The sequence below is a fragment of the Ictidomys tridecemlineatus genome, chromosome 7, assembly GCF_052094955.1.
Source record: "Ictidomys tridecemlineatus isolate mIctTri1 chromosome 7, mIctTri1.hap1, whole genome shotgun sequence".
NCBI classification, from domain to species: Eukaryota; Metazoa; Chordata; class Mammalia; order Rodentia; family Sciuridae; genus Ictidomys; species Ictidomys tridecemlineatus.
This window is the reverse complement of record NC_135483.1, coordinates 114,231,353-114,249,716: the sequence shown is the minus strand read 5'-3', so window position 1 is coordinate 114,249,716 and position 18,364 is coordinate 114,231,353. Positions and strand designations below refer to the sequence as shown.

The window sequence follows — 18,364 nt, the reverse complement described above, 5'->3', positions numbered from 1 at the left end:
TGATCTTGGTTGTTCTTAAAAAAATAATGCCTGATAAAGAGCTTCTGATAGGGGTAGGCCCTAACTCTCATGCTCTCCAGATGTTTAAGTAATGAAGACACAAATTGGTCATTGCTTGCTTTTTAAAAGACTGGTTGATAATGAAGCTGAAAAAATGAGAAAATGTGTGACCATTATTTCCTGGGATGAGACACAAGTAGAAAAACCCTGGTGAGCTGACAAGACAGATTTTTCAATACATTGAAGCCTATTACAATTTCTAATGCAAATATAGAACTAACCAGTTAAATACAAAGAAAATGCCTCAAAAGATCTTTATGACTCTGTATTATATCAAGCTGGTCTCTGCCTCATACAGGTACCCACAAGACTTAATCCAATATTTATGAAATGCCCGGCTTTAAAGAAAGTATTTGGAGTATTGGTTTCCGGCCGGACTCTGCTAAATCAAAGTGTGCCAGTTTCCTTCTTGCCAAACAGCACAATAAAGCTCTCAGCAAAAGGAATAAAGACTACTGAGAAATAACTGATGAGGCTTTTAATGTCAATAAATGTCATTTTGTGCATCAGTGTTGTGAAAATTTTGTTTTCACAAATTGAAGAAGGATTTTATAAACTCCTCTGTGAAAGGATGGGAATTCAGAGTTGGCATTAGTGGACCCTGTAATAAAAGAAATTCTCCTTCAAGTTCTCCTTGAAGTGAAGAATGACACTGGAACTTTTGGTTTGGTAATATGTGGATTATGGATATCTCTCCTTTGTACCACTAAATTGTGTGTCATCTTCCTTCTCTCTTTGCAAATATCCTATTGGGAGAAAGAGGAAGTGGAAAAGAATTGAGAAATTGCCTTTTAGATTCATTAGACATTGCATGATTAAAGATTTGGAAGGTACTGTGAAAATACATTTAGTTTTCTGACAATCTTGTAAATGAAGCTCAACAAGTATGCACCAGAGTACGGATCAAACACTTGTGAGGAAGCTTTTACACAGCTGACAGGTCCTGCTAATGAATCCTGGATTGGTACAATATTTAATTTGGCTGTTCCTTATATATAGCAGGTAAGAATCAGCCAATAACATGAGGTCAGAGATGCCATTTATTTAGCATATTGTCTTTATTACAGCTTGTAATATATTCTACCTTAAAATATGGTGCTATTCAGTGTATGCTTATTTGTAAAAGAATCATTGTGCCATCTCTTAAAGGATTAGAATGTTAAGTGGTATTTATGAAAGAAGAAAACATTTTATTAATTGTTTGGCTAAGACTTCTCTTTTTTTTTTGAACTGTAAAATTTGTACATAACAAATTATTCTAGTTAGTCTCATAGACTGCCAAGAGCAAACACATAAAACTCAAAATATTATTTCACATATTTAAAGAACACAAAGGTTAGGATTAGGCTTCTTTATTGAGGGAAGAGTGATTCTAAGGAGTCTCAGAATAAAGCAAGGTTTATAACTGATGGTTATAAAGAATAGTTAATAGTAACTTCTATGTTTAAGGGACAGTTTGTAAATTTGTGTCCATACATTGACTTAACAGTTTGGTCTTGTGGATCCCCAGGGACTAATGCTAATATGTAATAAGAAAACACATTTATGCAAGTAATTGCCTAATTAGCTTTCAATAATTTAGTCAATGTTATAATTTGCATGTTTTTTTCCATCTAGAGGAAAATTAAGATACATAAAAACATAGGTAATCTGTTAGCAAAATCCATCACTAAAGATCTGGTCTTTAAAATGACAAGTTAACAAGCCCTCAACTCTTTACAGATCTTATGGTCAGCAAGAGATAGCAAGGAAATTCTTCTTTCCAGAATTAAACTTCTGATACAAATAGCCAACTCCATATCAGAGAACCATGTATTTTATTTTACGGTTAGAAAGAAAAAAAGCCCCAATATTTACATAGTTCTGCCCATCAGACATAAGTCCAGAAACTCAAGGCATGAGCAACACAGTCATTACTCTTAGTATTTTTTTTCCTTTCATATTAATTAAAGGTAAAATTTTTAGTTTTTTAAAAACAAACATTTTGGTTGTTGTTAATATTTTTTATTTTGTTATGGTTATCAGTTTTTGTATTATACCTGATTAAGCACATGAAATAAATTTAGGGAAAGACTTCTTTTCCATATATGTAAAATACTTCATTCTCTTCTATGTATTTTCCATGATCCAATTTTGTGATATGAGCTTAATAATAAAATATTTGTATTCTAAACTTTCTTATCAGTAGCCATTTTTTGAACTCACATTTCCTTTAAGTAATTAGAAGGATGTAATCAATATGATTAATTGATTACTTTCAAAAATATATCAGCAGTTTCACTTTCTCTACAGAGAAGAAAATAAGATATTTGGCTTCATAGTACAGTAATAGAGGTACTAGATCTTAAGTGAATTTGTCTGGTGCAAGTTTAAGTTTAACACAAATTCAATACTGAACAATGAAATCTTCAAACTTTTCTTTTGACATCACTTTCAGGTATTTGAAAGGAAGATGGAAGGGATTTATAATTAGAGCTTAACATGGCTCATGAAGTTTTGACTGTAAGCCCATGTAAGGCTACTGATGTCACAAACTGCTTTAGACATTAAAATGCATTTTTTGCACACTTTATATCATTATAAGCAACAAAAAAGTTACCTCTTACTTTAAAGAGAACCTAGACCCACACAGTCTAACATCAAATGTCAGAGCACCACAGAGACTAGAACTCAGATCTTTTAAACTCCAGTCCCTTTGTTTCTCAACTATAATCAAAGTGTAGCTTCCCAGAGCAACTACATTAATATTTAATAAAATATTGTCTTATGACAGTGAAGTACTATCAGAGTTTTGTTTTATAACAAATATCTCAGAACTCAAAGTACATTGTGTAAACGTTTTCTTTCAATACGAGGTAGGACCCCATGGGAGGCTGAAAACATGTTCCAGTAATGGTTTATGTGAACAGAACATTTTTGTAATTCTTATTTTGGAATTGCCTTTAGAGCCTATGGCATTTTCTGTTCAAGTCACCATTTTTAAATCTTGGTTTGTAAAGTATAATGAAATTATTTTCAATAATTAGAAATCATATAAAGGTAAAATCTGGGAATGGAGAAAACGATTAGACTTGGTATTTTTATTCTGACTTCCAAATTTTGAACCTAATTTTAAGTGAATGATGTTATCTGAAGGCAATTTTAGGAGAAATATTTTTATGTAGTCTTAATCACATCAATATAACATTCAGGGCTAGGCACCTATCTCTTTCTGGGTAGAAAGAGTAAAGCTGCTGATGTAAGTATTTTTAAAAGTATTAAATTAATCATATTGATTATAGGCTTCTAATTATTTTAATGGAAATATCAGTTCACAAATTGGCTCCTGAAAAGAAACATTAAGGTATGTCTACCTTAAATGACAGCTTTGTTTGGATTCTTTAGGACTTGAAAAGTCATCTAGAATCTCATTTTATCAGGCTATATCTTTATAACATGTTTTATATCTGAATATATATAACATATGCAGAATATGTATAACATATGCTTTATATCAAAATATGTGTAACATATGCATAGAGATAGACACATTAACACATCTTGTATTCCATTTTTATGAAGTGTGAGTGTGGCCAACTTCAATCCAAATCATGCAGCTCTCCTATATAATTTAGATATTACCTAAACTCTTCCCAAAGGAATAACCTGTCACTGAGTGATTGTGAAGTAGTATGTGAGAATGTCCAGCTGCCAACCTATGATGCTGGGGATATCCAGCCTGGCTGTGGGCCACATCACCAGAGCAATGGCCACTGTTTGGGAATGAATCAGGTTACAGTTGATCCTTTATTACTTCAGCTACAAATTCTGCAGTATGTTAGCACACTTATCCCTACTTCTCTCCCCCAATTCAAAAGATATATGCTCTCCAAAAAAGCAACTTGGGAGAGTTCAATTATTATAAGAACAATTTTAAAATGATTGTGCCTCTGGAATTTATTTTTATTGGTAATTTTCTTCTTCTTTCCTCTCTTCCTTTTTTTCTCTGCTATGAGCTGTCTCTCTTCCTCTCTCCCTTCCCTTTTGATTACTGCTCCTATCAAAGCAAAAAGAAGGCAGAGATATGTTGGGGGGAGATGTGTGTACTAAGTTCTTACTCATATGAGGAAGGCTAAATTTGAAATAGCTTGAAAACAATGAAAATAAATTTCAAACTATCAATTTAATTGTATTATCATTTTGAAGAACTATTAAAGCAGTTTGGTTATTATCATCAGGATTTCTTCTCTGGTTTGGAAGGTGAAAGGTTAATCACTCATTTACTGAGATATGCAGCTTTCTTTCATTTTTCACTTACAATTACCTTCACTTGTTTTAAAATACAACCCCAACTCCAAAATGCATTGTAGTCATTCATTATTTTTGTCAATTAAAGTTTCTAAATCATAGATTTTAAGATGAAACACAAATAAGCATTAATTGATTTCAACCATTGAATGCCCACTTCCCAAAGAAATGAATGAGGCAGATTTACTTTTGAAAATCTGCTTTCCGTGGCAGCTGGAGCATTGGGGCTCAGCAGATGTTAATTTCTAAAAGCTGGTATTCACTTCAGAAACTGACTCTGGATGTTGGTGTTGCCTCTCCCCAAGGAATAAAATGTTGACAAAGTGGTATCAATGCTAATGGATTTTTTGACTGAAGTAATGGTAACTTCCTACAGCATTTGTGTTCTCTAAGCACTTAAGTGTGATGCATTGGTCCCCCTGATAGCTAATGAAGAAGTCATTCATTTATAAATAACAACCTTGTACTTCCTTGGAGGTTTTCATACATAGATCCAATTTTAGATGGATATAATACAAAATTTTGTATACCTAAATTGTCTAAAAATACAATGTTCTTAACAAGGAAAAGTAAAGTTCACAATTGTAGAAAACCCCAATTATGAATACTATGGCAACATGGCACTTATTTGAATTGCTTAAGAGATTACAAATCAACAAATTGTTTTACATATAGACTGTGCATTAATTCATTCCTGCATTAGGCTCCATTATAGTCATCATCTCCTTAACACTTTGGTTACTATCCCAGGAGTGATGTTATAAAGAGGTTGTTTCCATAGAAACTTTTCAATAAACGGCACATTTCTTACTATGGGAAACCTAAATGGTATGGACAAATCAGAATTTGATTCAATAACAGAAGAAATTCTGATGAGTAGTATATTATTTTTCTATCTGATACAATACTCATGAACAACTAATTCTTTTGAAAATTGAAGAAAATGGATTTTTGGTATCCTTTGAAATTTATTGCGGAGAGCTAAAGCTCAGAGAAGAATTTGGTCTGGCAAACACTATTTGCCAACAGAGATGCAGTGTTAGACAATCTGTGACCATCAGTTTGATGTGAGATCATTAATGTTTTAAATACATGGACATTTTAACATACAATTGGATAAATAAACTTGATATCAGAATATAAGAAAGATAATTTATCTTTAAACTATCAATTAACTTTATCAAATTTCTGCTTGAAATTTAAGCAGAAAATATTCCACCCTCCAACTTTTGTTAATGGTGCAGTAATATTATCTGCTTAGAAGGTTACATACAGGATTTTGAAATAAAATGTGGAACTACATTGCTACATGCTCATCATTTTAAACTACAATTTCAGTGTTCACTCTTTATAGATAAAGCCCATTGGAATGGTAGCCATCAAAAGGAGAATATTGATTAAAATATCTCAATAAAATCAAACTGTGTTTAGTTTGGCTTTATTTATGCATTACTGTAGAACAAGAAACTTTCCCAATATTATACATATGGTTTATGAAAGAAGGTAAGGCCATGTGTATAATTTGTGGTAGATATTAAATTCTGGTTTTCTCCTTTTTATTCTGTATGAAAAATGGTTTGAAGTAGAAATGTCCTAATTTACTGCCTGAGATCTAGTTGCCTATTTATTTAAGTATCCATCCATAATGGCAAGAGTTAACATTATATGTGAAGAGGAGAAAAGTTCGTTCTAATTAAAGAACAACTATCTGAATAAACAAAAATGGATTCCAATTTTGAAGTTACGTCTGAAAAATTTTTGTAGTGCTCTTCTACACACATTTTTGCGCTGAGTTCTCATTTAACTATGGTTCAGTCCATTGAGATGGTTCACAATAAAAGGAGGCACCAAGTCAATTAAGGTTGACTTAACTTTAAGATTGCCTTATAATTTCTTTCAAAATGTTGTGCAGTTGTTTATTCCGGCTTCACAGTTCTGAACATTCACAATGTAAACAGCAACTTTATTTATTTTACTAAATATGTTCCTGCTAAATCCAATCAGTTCAGACTTTTTCCTTTTTTTTTTTTTTGAAATGTAGAACTCAGGTTTTGCTTTGTATTTAGTTTTGCAATAGGATCCTAAAATTAAAAATTAATTCATTATACACTTGTATATTTTTATGATGATAGTAAGACATGTTCTCTAAGTTGAAGTTAACTTATAAAATCCTCAAAGTAGATAGTTTCCTATAATGTATACTTCTAAATAATTCCTAAACTATGGTAGAATTTTAGTCATTCAAATATTCTTTTAAAACTGCATCAATACATTTTGAACTGTTGTAAACATTTTCTTGAATATTCACAAATGCAATTGTTTCATTAAAAAGCATAAAAAAAGATTTAAGGATTGTTTTTGTCTAAATGTATGTGGCACTTATGATGATGTCCTAAAAAGTATTGAAAACTAAGCATGTTTTTAGGATCTGATCTCAAGTAAATGTCCTTTCTTCTTATTTTGGCAAGTTGGTGTTAGTGTGATGAGGAGGATGGATGCACACAGACAGTGGAATAGACTGTTTTAAGGGGTCTGTGAAAGACAGTGAGATTTTTCTCTAGCTTATTCTTGCTCTTCACATACATTAAAAAGTAAGAGAATTTAGACAAGAAAGAATATTAGGCTTTGATGCTTTATTTTCAGAGGTGACTTGTAAGAAGAAAAGTGACACTATGTGATTTATTCGTATGACAAAATTGTACAAAAAGAAGTACAAAAACTCAATCTGTTATTGTTACATTATTTACATCTGTACATGTTGTCTTCTTTATTCTGAATGCAGGATTTGAGCTTCAAAATTGGAATATAGAACCTTCATAAAGATTTACAGAATCATCTTCAAACAAGTAACTTCTTTATTTAATGGTAATTATATGGTTCAAAAACATACTTTCCCTTCTTTTGTAGCATATTTTCTCAGTAGATAGCTCTGTGTGTACTGACATTAAATCATCCTGCTGTCCTTCAAAATACATAATAGATTCTTTAAGTCTTGAAAAGTAGAGATCTACTTAGCTGTACATTTAGTGTCTTTAAAATTGAAAAGACCTAGATATGATTTTAAGGATTTTCTAAAACTCATAAAATACCTTTAAAATGTTAAGTGCTACTCAAAATAATATGTGAGATTAAACTGCTGCTGCTTTTTTTTTTTGCACATGTGAACCGTTGTCAAATTAAATGCAATGCTTTTTTTATAAACACAAATTAGCGCACTTGCCTTTCTAATGTTTGAAATGAGTCAAAAGCATTTGAATCATCTTTGACCCACTTCATTGTAAGGGAGGAAAGAATTTTAAAAGGAAATTAAGTTGAAATTAATTATATTTTAACATATATGTTTGAAAGTTTTCTTATGAAAAAAGGTACTTTTTAATGTTACGAATAAGGGATTATCCTTTCCCTTAAAGTATTTGCATTCTAGTAGAAGAATTTCAAGCATAAAAAATTCTGGCTTTGTACTAGGCAAAATACATACAGAAGCATTTCTGGGAAAACAGATTTTTTTTTTCACCATGTTAAATTACAGCAAATTCTTGAGTAGGAAAGTCTTATAGACTGTATAAGCATATATATAAAAGTCTATTAGCATAGAGGTGATAATTTTAATTTTAAGTAGAGTAATATACATGTAGTTTCATATCCAGAAATGACACTGAATTCTGTGGTCCAAGGCTCCCACCCCAAACCCACCAGAATATGAATTTTGTGGGCCATATATTAGAATAAATACATTTGCCATAAAGGCAAATCGCTATAAGCTGAATTAATATCACCATGAAATTTGTACAAAAGGACCTTTGTAGAGCATAGATTATTTGGGGTGGTCATGTGACTAAGGGGACTGACTCCTTTGCTTGCTTCCTGGATTAGTTTGACTCTACTCAGGACATTCTACGTCCTTTATGTCTTCCTTTAAACTTTTTTGTTTCCTGCTACTCTAATATATAAAAGATTAGCTTCTTAGTAAATGCTCTCAAATGTAGTCCTAGTGAACCAAGTTGTTTAGTTTCTTTGTTTATTCCATTAATATCCCAGTAAATTGGCAAGTTCTTCTTTAATAGTCTCTTCATTGAGTTGACAATGTCCCTGCTTCTGATGTAGGAGAATGTGGCTAGAAGTGTATAAAACAGCACTGTACAATTCTGTGAGCTTCTCCAAAAGAGGAAATGAGTGTAATGCAAGCTTTATTTATTGGGATTTAAGTTATAAGTTCTGGCACAGAAAAGGCAGTTAAATGGACTGACACCTGGTACTTACACTTGGATTCCAGTTAATGTCACCTTTGTTTTCACAATTGCTGATATATAGGACTGTTAACCAGGAATTGAATGGACTACAAACTAATTTCATATTGGAGTCTGACTGATCTTGACATAATAACATCTTTTTGTTTCTTGGTGTTGGCTTTTACCAGAGATACTACATGCATCAATTTAGCAACTAACCTCTGAGTTTTCTAATCTACTTTGGGATCAGATCATATAAGGTTGAATATATAGCATTGGGTATATTAAATATTAAATGTTACCATTAGCTTAGCTCCTTTCTAATTAAAAAATATATATTTTGAAAAAAGACATGTTCTGACTTCAAAAAAGGCAAATTTAGAGAATAAACTTAGCCACCAGAGTGCACTTCAATGCCTGAAGATAGTAATTAACTCAGACCTGTAACACAGCTGAGAATTCCCAGAATATTTAGGTCATTGGTTACATCTGACTCTTTTTGTTTGGTCACCTTAGTTGTTGCATACTTCTCAAATATAATGAAACAAAAAATTTAATTAAAGGATACACACATGTATTCCTGTATAAGCTAAGTGGTTGTTTATGAAAGTATACTATCTATTTTAATTACTTAATGAATATTAGGGAACTGTAAACTATGGAGTCTATTGAAGTACTTACTCCCTTGAAATCCATTTACCCTACAGTAATGACACATAGCAGGTTCTTATTAAGGGGCTTTAAAAAACTATGAGGTGCTAAAGAGTATGCTGCAATACAATACACATTTGGCAACATATACTCTTGTGTATTGGTTCACATTTAGCTAAAAACATACACATATCCCACTGTGGATACATTTTAAAATATAGGGGTCCATCTGCTGACTTTGAAAAAGGCTTTTTATATGTGCATATTGCATCTACTTTTTTTCCTATTCTCTTTGAATTTGAAATAGAAAACGATGTTTTCAATTTTAGTCAACATTTTGTAGTTTGAAATTAACACATTGCTTACCTAATCATAGTACATAAAGTCTGACAAATTTTTAAAATTCATTTAAATGCTACAAATATTCCTTGCACTTTAGCAACTTTGGTCTATACTAGTTGAAAGAAACATGGCATCCAAAACAATTCTGATTTATTTTTCTTCCAGAAATATTTCTTCTGTTATCAATTATCCATTTGCTTGTTGATGACAAAATATTAGTACTAGAAGGGAACTTAGATATTAAAAAGATATTAGATAGTAAAAGTATTCTATAAGAATACCTACAAAATATTACTTATTAGATAATGGAATCTATTGTGAAACACATTCAGTTTTGTTTAATATCTAAATTGAAATTGTCCACATTTAAAAATAAAGAGGATGAAATGCAGAGAAGTGACTTAATTATTTTCTAGAACACAGATTAGTGTCACAATCATGACAGAAACTTGTTTCTTTTAAATCTTTGTATAGTTTCATCTTAATTTAACTTAATAATAGTAATTTAACTTAGAAATAATTTTAGTTTGCACATTGTTTAAAAATACTGCAGTGGAACATAAGCATGTTTAATAAACATCTTCAATCTACTTTCTATTCCCATTGGACAGACACTTTTAAAAAATTATCCCACAGTCTTTGTCATTTAAGTACAAAATTATAATAAGTACCCTTCATTATGTCACGCTTCAATTGTAGCACTTTACAACTGTGGAAAGTCATTCAGAATGCTTGATCTTGAATATCTATGACCATTTTAAACTTCAGTTTACATTTGTGGTTCACAGATAAAACTGGCCTCCTGTCAACTAAAACCTGAAGTCATAAAGAAACACAATTCCTACAGCCAAAAACTATTGAAAAATATTTATAAATGTCATTATCCAAGTGCTATAGCTTGAATGTTTTTGCTCCCTACCCCAAATTTATACATTGAAACCTAGCCTAAATGTAACCATATTAGAAAGTGGTGTCTTTAGAAGGTGATAAGAATGAATGTTCATATAAAAGATATCCTATCTAGCCTTTTCTATAATGTTAGGATGCAGTGAGAAATATCTTCTCTGAACCAGAAGATGACAGAGAATCTCCTGGAACCTTGATTTTGAACTTCTCTACCTTGAGTTGCATTGCTTTCACCATATTTTTCTGCAAATCACTTTCAGATTCCTCTTACTCTATAAGGAGAATGTCATTTGTTTGATCTAACACTGTTATGTAACTCTTTCTCTCTCCCTTTTTTTCCTAACCTTCCCAATCTCTGTTTACCTTTAATCCAGCTGCTAGAGAGCACTATTCTTTTCCACCCACCCCATGGCTGCCAACACACAAGCATATGAAACTAACTTCCTGGATATTTGATTTGCTCCTTTGGTGGTTACTTTCCTTCTCCTCCCCTATCTTGCCTTTCTACTTGTACTTCACACAGTCAGTGGATAGGTGATATGGACAGACAAAAGAGAAAAAAATATATAAACTGTATTTTCACATTTATTCCCTTTGACTTTTTCAAGAGAGTTTCCTGCTCTTAAAACAGGAATGATCTATACTAATTATCCATTTGTTCCCAGTTTGTTATATCAATGTGGGCTGAAGGACAATTTTTGTGATAGCCTGTAGAAGACATTATTTCCTACATTTTCGAGTCAGTAAAAGTAATCCTGCCCTCAGGGAACATAATAAACAGCTTACTAGGGAATGAGGAGAGAAAGAGAGTAAAATTGACCTTGTTCTCATGAAACTCATGGTCTACTAGGAAATTATGTAGCTATGTAATGTAATTTGCCATCACATGAATTTTAATTACTATAGGAAATATGTAGACATGGTGAAAAAATGAAAAGGGCATTCAAAGTAATTCTAATATCAGGTGATAAAAAATAAGTTATTTCTAAGAAAGTACATGTTGGATGACTGGAGATACTGAGAAAAGTAAAGCACAGATTTATAGATGAAAAAGCATGCATTGAAAATGTATGTCCTTTGCTCTCTTGTGATTTTGATGTTAGAGGAGGTAGTTCAAATTGATCCTACATTTAGCTTTTACCCAAAAAAAAAAAAGAAAAAAAAACTGTACCAGAAGACTCCTAGAGCTGAAAAATGAATTCAGCAAGATATCAGGAATTAAAATCAACATACATAAAGCAATCACTTTCTTATATTCCAGTGAATCTACTGAAAAAGAAATCAGTAAAACCATCCCAGTCATAATGACCTAAAAAAAAATTAAACAAAATGCTTGGGAGTAAATCTAACCAAGGATGTAAAACACTTCTACAATGAAAACTATAGAACATGGAAGAAAGAAATTTAAGAATACATTAGAAGATGGAAAGACCTCCCATGTTCTTGAGTAGGTTGAATTGATATTCACAAAATGATCATATGACCAAAAGCAATATACAGATTAATGCAATTCCCATCAAAATTCCAATGAATTCTCCACAGAACTAGGAAAAACAGTCTTAAAATTTATTTGGAAAAATAAGAAAATTAGAAGAGCTGAAGCAATCCCATGCAGAAAGAGCAGTGCAGGAGGGATCACAACACCTCATCTCAAACTATATTACAGAGCTATAGTAATAAGAACAGCATGATATTGACATCAAAATAGACATAAAGACTAATGGAATAGACTACAAGACACACAGACAAACCCACATACTTGTAGCAATCTTATCCTTGTCAAAAGGTGCCAAAAATATGTATTGGAGAAAAGGTATCCTTTTTTTTTAACAAATGGTGGTAGGAAAGTTGAATATCCATAAGTAGAAGAATGAAAGTACAGCCCCTATCACTTACCGTGCACAACTCTTAAGTGTATCAAAGACCTAGTAATTAGACCAGAAAATTTGCAAGTGCTAGGAGTAAATGTAGAATTTGTACTCCCAACATATTGGCCATTAAGATTTCATCTCACTCTAGTCAGCATAGTGATGATGATTTAATTAGTAAGTAATATTTTATTTTCAATATTAAATCCTGACCAGGATATCAGGAAAAAGGTAAACTCATACATTTTAGTGGGACTGCAAATTAGTACAGCCCCTCTGAAAACAGTATGAATATTCCTCAAATTCTAGGAATGGATCCTCTATATGACCCAGCAATCTCACTCCTCAGTATTTATCCAAAAGATCTAAAATTGTCATATAATTGTGAAACAACCACATCAATGTTATAGCAGTGCAATTCACGATAGCCAAATTATGAAACCAGCCCAGGTGCCAATCAACAGATGAGTGGAAAAAGAAAATGTGATAGATATACACAATAGAGTTTTATTCAGCTGTAAGGAAAAATGAAGTTGTGGCATTTTCTGGTAAAGGGATGAAACTGGAGAACATCATGCTAGGATTAATAAGGCAGACTCAGAAAGTCAAAGGTAGAATGTTTCTTTTATTTTTGGAAACTAGACTAAAACAAGGAAAGATAAACAAGGGAAAAACCTCATAAAAATAGAAGAGAGATCAGTGGACTAGAGAAAGTGGATTGAGGAGGAGGGAGGAGGAACAGGTAAAGAGAGAAATGGTAGAATGAAATTGGCTGCACTATCCTATGTACATGTACGAATGTACCACAGTGAATTTCACCTTTATGTATATCTATAAAGCACTATTTAAAAAGTATTATAAATGTATAGAAGGAAGACAAATAAAATTGAGGAAAGGGAATAAGGAATAGGATTTTTTATATAATTCCCCCCACACACACACACACCAAACTGTTATTTAAACTTTTAAAGCCTATGTGAGATGTAAAATCCTACCCCCGCCTGCAAAAAAAAAAAAAAAAAAAAAAAAAACACACAAAAGAAAAAACAACACTACCTACATTTCTCCCAAATTTATATTTGATTCTAGTACACACCTGAAGTGGCACTGGAATTGAACCCAGGGCCTCAAACATGACAGGCATATGGTTTACCACTGTGTTGTATCCCTATTCCTGCTTCTTTTTAAATCTATGTAATTATTGCTTCTGCTCTGATGCCTAAGTTCCCTGGATGTTTCCTTATTGAATTTGTTTCTACCAGATTTATTATATTTTTAAAAGTAATTTTTTGAATATTTTTTTTCTAAAAAACTTATGGGACTTAAACCATTGAGAATAGTTTCTGAAGAATCATTATGAAGTACTCATATGAGTAAATAGCTAGTACATGCATTTTCTATGATAATGCCAAAATGTCAAAAAATTCCCAAAACTAAGAACTAGCACAAATCAGCAACTTTTTCATTATTTCAGGCTTAGTTACCAGGCAGAGAGTGTTTGTTTTTAAATAATTACTATAAATATTTAAGTGACAATGAATATCCTAGATGTATTCACACAAACCAAGGAATTCAAATATTAGCTGTGTGAAACAGGAAATCCTATTTGCAATGCCCCAAAGCAAAGAAGGTAATTGAAGTATTCTTTAAAACACATGCCTATAAAAAAAAATCAGTGTGGAGATGGTATTGGGCACAATTATGATTAACATTCTTTCTATTCACTTGCTCTGCCACTGTCAGTATATTGTATTTTATCCTCTGACTTATCCTCTGAAGCAAGATGGTCATCATAGCTATGGGTATCGTTACCACTTAAAGGAGGAAAGGAGGAAGAAGTGATACCAGAAGGAATTTCCTTAGTGTATTTATCACCTTTTATCATTGAAGAAAATCTTTCTAAAATATTTTCAACTTCTGCTAACCTTTTATTGGTATAGATTAAGTCACATACTTACCCTTACTGCGAGAGAAGCTGAAAAGAGAATTTTTTGAAAGCCAATTATAATAGTCATGGGTTTTAGACCAATTAAAATGCATCCTTTGGGTTGGGACATTTTGTCTTCCTGAACAAAAACTATTCTATCTGAAAGAGAAAAAATGTCTATGGTAGGAATAGATTGCATGTTATAGAAGCAGTAAATTGGTTAATGAAATGTATCTTTCACACAGTAATAGAAATCTAGCCCATGTTCTTACAGTTAAAAAATGCAGAAGAGGATCTTGAATCCATATCATTAAACTTAAGTCCAAATGCTCTTCCTATATGTATAAGATATTTTGAGGGAGAGACCAGCATTTTCAGAAGACTTAGCTGTATTTTAAGATATGAAATTCTTCTCTTAATTTCTAATGTAAAAGGGAAAAACAACAACCATATTGTTTATTATATCATAATATCAAGAGAGAAAAACTGAATCCAAGTGTATCACCAAGAGCATTGAATACATCAAGTAGCGGCAGGGTTTTCTAACTTCACAAGGTTCTTTAAACACTTCAGCTCTAAAATGTAAATACTTTGGACAAAGCTTAAAAAGTGAGCCTGCCTCCAAAAATAGAAGTGTTAGGTAAATATGAAATGACATTTATACTTCATTTTTAAAAAGAACACCCTTCTTATTCAGTTCTTTGCTTAAAGAGCAGGTAATTACAGAAAATACTCCTGGTAACTAAGGCAGATTTTATCTACTCAACAGTTAATCAAAAAATAAAACATAACCAATGAGAGAAATTTTCAATGCAATCCCTAAAGAATTTTTGGCCTTATCTATGAATTTAATGTAATATGTCTTTTCTTTAAGGAAGAACTATTGGAATAAAATTGAAATCATTTTTAAATTAAAAAAAGTGTTCATCACATTTCACATTTACCCCATCTTGATATTTCTTGAGCTTCTAATATTAGCTCATTTTGCACATAAATGAACTGTAGTTAAATCCTAGAAACTATACATCCACTTAAAGCTCTTAAAAGTTTTTATATGATGAAATTCCCCTAGAGGCTAAGAATAAGTTAGGAACAAGAATACCAAGTAGATAGTACTTTGTATTGCTAGTTCATTTTTCATTAAGTCAACTTGCACATTCTCGTTTCACAGTTCCATATGATTCATATAAATAATTCACATTCTTGATTCAAAATGTGAAAATAATTGGTGAGAGATTATTTGCAATATTTTTTGTTTCCAACCTTGAATATATCTTCTATAAAAGGCAGTCTGCAACTTGTATTTGGGGTAAAAAATTGGAGTTTATAACCCACTTGAATCAAATGTATGGAAGATGATATGTCATGAGCTTTGTAATGTTTTGAACAACCAATAAAAAAAAGGCAGTCTTGAATATTTTTAAAAACATCACATTCTCATTATCCACCTTATGTGTAATTATTCTCATCTCTGTGTGATTTACAATTGGTATATTAGCAAGGTAGATGGGAGAGAGTGGAGGGTGGGTTGAGGTAGAAAAGACTTTGTTTCTGGACACACTTATAAGCCTCAGTTCGTTCACCTGTAAAATGGTAAATAATGCAAATTGCTAAATTACAAGGTTGGTATGAGGATTTGACACAGGTGAAGTGAATATAAGTGATCCTCAAAACAACTTGAAATTTAACTGATATAATTTTTATAGTGAGAAAACTGAGTCTTATAACTATATGCAAAAATTGTGTGTATAAGTAATAATTTTGAGGGCTGGGAATGTATCCCAGAATAGAATGTTGGATATATGGAAGGCTCTGTTTCAAACCTCAATGGTGCAAAAATTAATGAATAAATAAATGATAAAATAGTATTATAGTAACTTTTAAAGACATTCAGAAATCAGATTTTCAACTTTTCCTTGTTTCCCGCAAAGCTTAGCTTTTTTGTTAAGTAATCCATAAAATGATGCTCTAAAAGCTTGTAATATAATATAAAAAGAGAAATTGTTAACATTTACATATTTTCTCATTACTCACTTAGTTAGAAAATATATCTGATAACTTCGTGGTTTTATTTTTGTGTGTGTGTGTGTGTGTGTGATAGTAACTCACAAAGATTTTGGATGTAACATGCAGCCAGTTATATGTAATCAAAACCATGTCTGTTAGAGATATGAGGGAATAAAGACCAAATCATAACAGGGTATGGAAGTATAAAATAAAACTCTCAGAAGATTTGTATTATGTGTATAATGCTTATTTGATTAATACTTGACCTTTTAGAAAAATATTTCTGAACATATCAAGAGTTTTTGAGTAGGCTTAAACTTTGCTCTTTCTAGTTTGCTGGTTAAATTTGTTTCCTTTTTTTTTTGTATCAATATATCATACTCCTGAGAGATTTTTAACTTTTAACTGTCTATAGGGGTATAATTTAACTCTTATTATTATATTTAAGATGCATGATAATCTACCTTCAACTTACTGTTTCTTCCTTCTCTCAGACTATACTGGTCAACAGCATCATGACTTTTGTAGATGGACCCCTCCTGCCCTGCGAAGAATTTGAGCTGAACTTTTTTTTTTCACTTTGGCTCACACTTTTAATATAAAAAATTCACTGATATACAAAACTGTGAAAGTGTGACAATAACAACATGAAATCCTGTGACTAAAAGTCCCCTTGAGTGCACTCTAGGGCATAGGCACCTGCCCAAACAGATTCTTCAGTGGAAACATAAACTAATATAAACCAGGGCTACCGGGAAGCACCAACATGTGTGTTCTCCATACTACCAATCACAGACCGATAGCTACTCCAAACGTTCAGTAACAAAATGTACAGCATCTTTCCAAGAACAGCAAGGCAGACTCACGATGGACCAGCATGAATAAACCCAACAACAAAAAAAAAACTACTGCATACTTAAATTTAGGATAGTCATTCATGAGGATCCTCTCAATTCTAATATAAGGAACAAATCCTCTGGCTCTACCACAACATCTTTTTTTTCTCTAGCCGGTGTTGTTCTTGTTTATAGAGGCCTTGGTCATCAACAGCATTATTATCTCCTTTGATCAAAAATTTGATATGCCCATTTTGCTTTTCGTGAATCTTTAAGACTCACTGAACTCAGTGACGGGACTTTCCTTCTATTCCCCAAACAACAATTTCTCCCACTCATATGGGAGTTTCAACTCAGATTTGATAGAAGGAGATCTCCTCTATGAAATGCAGGTTCCATGTTGCCATTGCCTCTTGTTCATCCACCACGTAATGTCCAAGAAGTCTGTAGAGACAGCTTGGCGGGATGGCTAGTGGGACACCCGCAGCAGGGAAGCACTAGGTGACCTTCTGGGGGAACCACTGGTGTGCTGGCGGGGCTCACCTGGCCTGAACTTTTTGTGTTTATATTTCTAAAGCATGGGATGTCCTTTTTATTCATACTTATTATACAAAAATCATTTTCCATAAAGACTTTTCTAGTCTTTCTTAAGTCTTAAAATCTTCTGCGTCTTATCAGTTGCAAGATTGGATCTATGCATTTCATCCTACCTTATGTCTTATTATAGTTGTGTCTGTCTTCTGCTCGAGTGCGTAAGTCTCTTGAAGAAGGCCACATTATATAAATTTCTGCATGATCCACATTATCTATCAAAGAGTATTGTACATTCTCAAGAAGTAATTACAGGAAAAAAAACCTTAATTAATATTGTGTTTGTAATGCTATATTTTGCCGACTCTCTTTTTTACTTGAAAGAATGTAAGCTCCATGAATGTGACATACTTGGATCTGTTGTTGACAGACTTGGATCTGTTGTCTTCACTAAATATATTCCCAGTGCCTGAAAAAAGTATTTGCAACACAAAATCATACTATTTACTGCCTATAATAATGCACCTGTATTTATAAGTTAAATAATTACTGAATAAAATCAGGACTATTTCAAAATTAATTTGCCATTTAATAATGTTAAGAAAGTATTATTTTAGACAGACAGCTTTGACCATCTATAACTAGCTTTAAGGAAAGAGTGTCTTGATTTGAAAGAATATCATGACTGATAACTGAAGTGTTGTTCAATCATTTCATTTA

At 32.1% G+C, this 18,364-nt stretch overlaps 1 protein-coding gene and 1 pseudogene across 5 annotated transcripts in view; one reads left to right on the top strand and one right to left on the bottom strand.

Annotated features, from left to right (window-relative positions):
* Positions 1-17,512, bottom strand: part of LOC144365351 (signal peptidase complex catalytic subunit SEC11A pseudogene) — a 39,826-nt pseudogene extending 22,314 nt beyond the window's left edge.
* Positions 1-18,364, top strand: part of Lrp1b (LDL receptor related protein 1B) — a 1,779,935-nt gene that overhangs the window by 23,270 nt on the left and 1,738,301 nt on the right. The gene's annotated exons all lie outside the window — the stretch shown is intronic.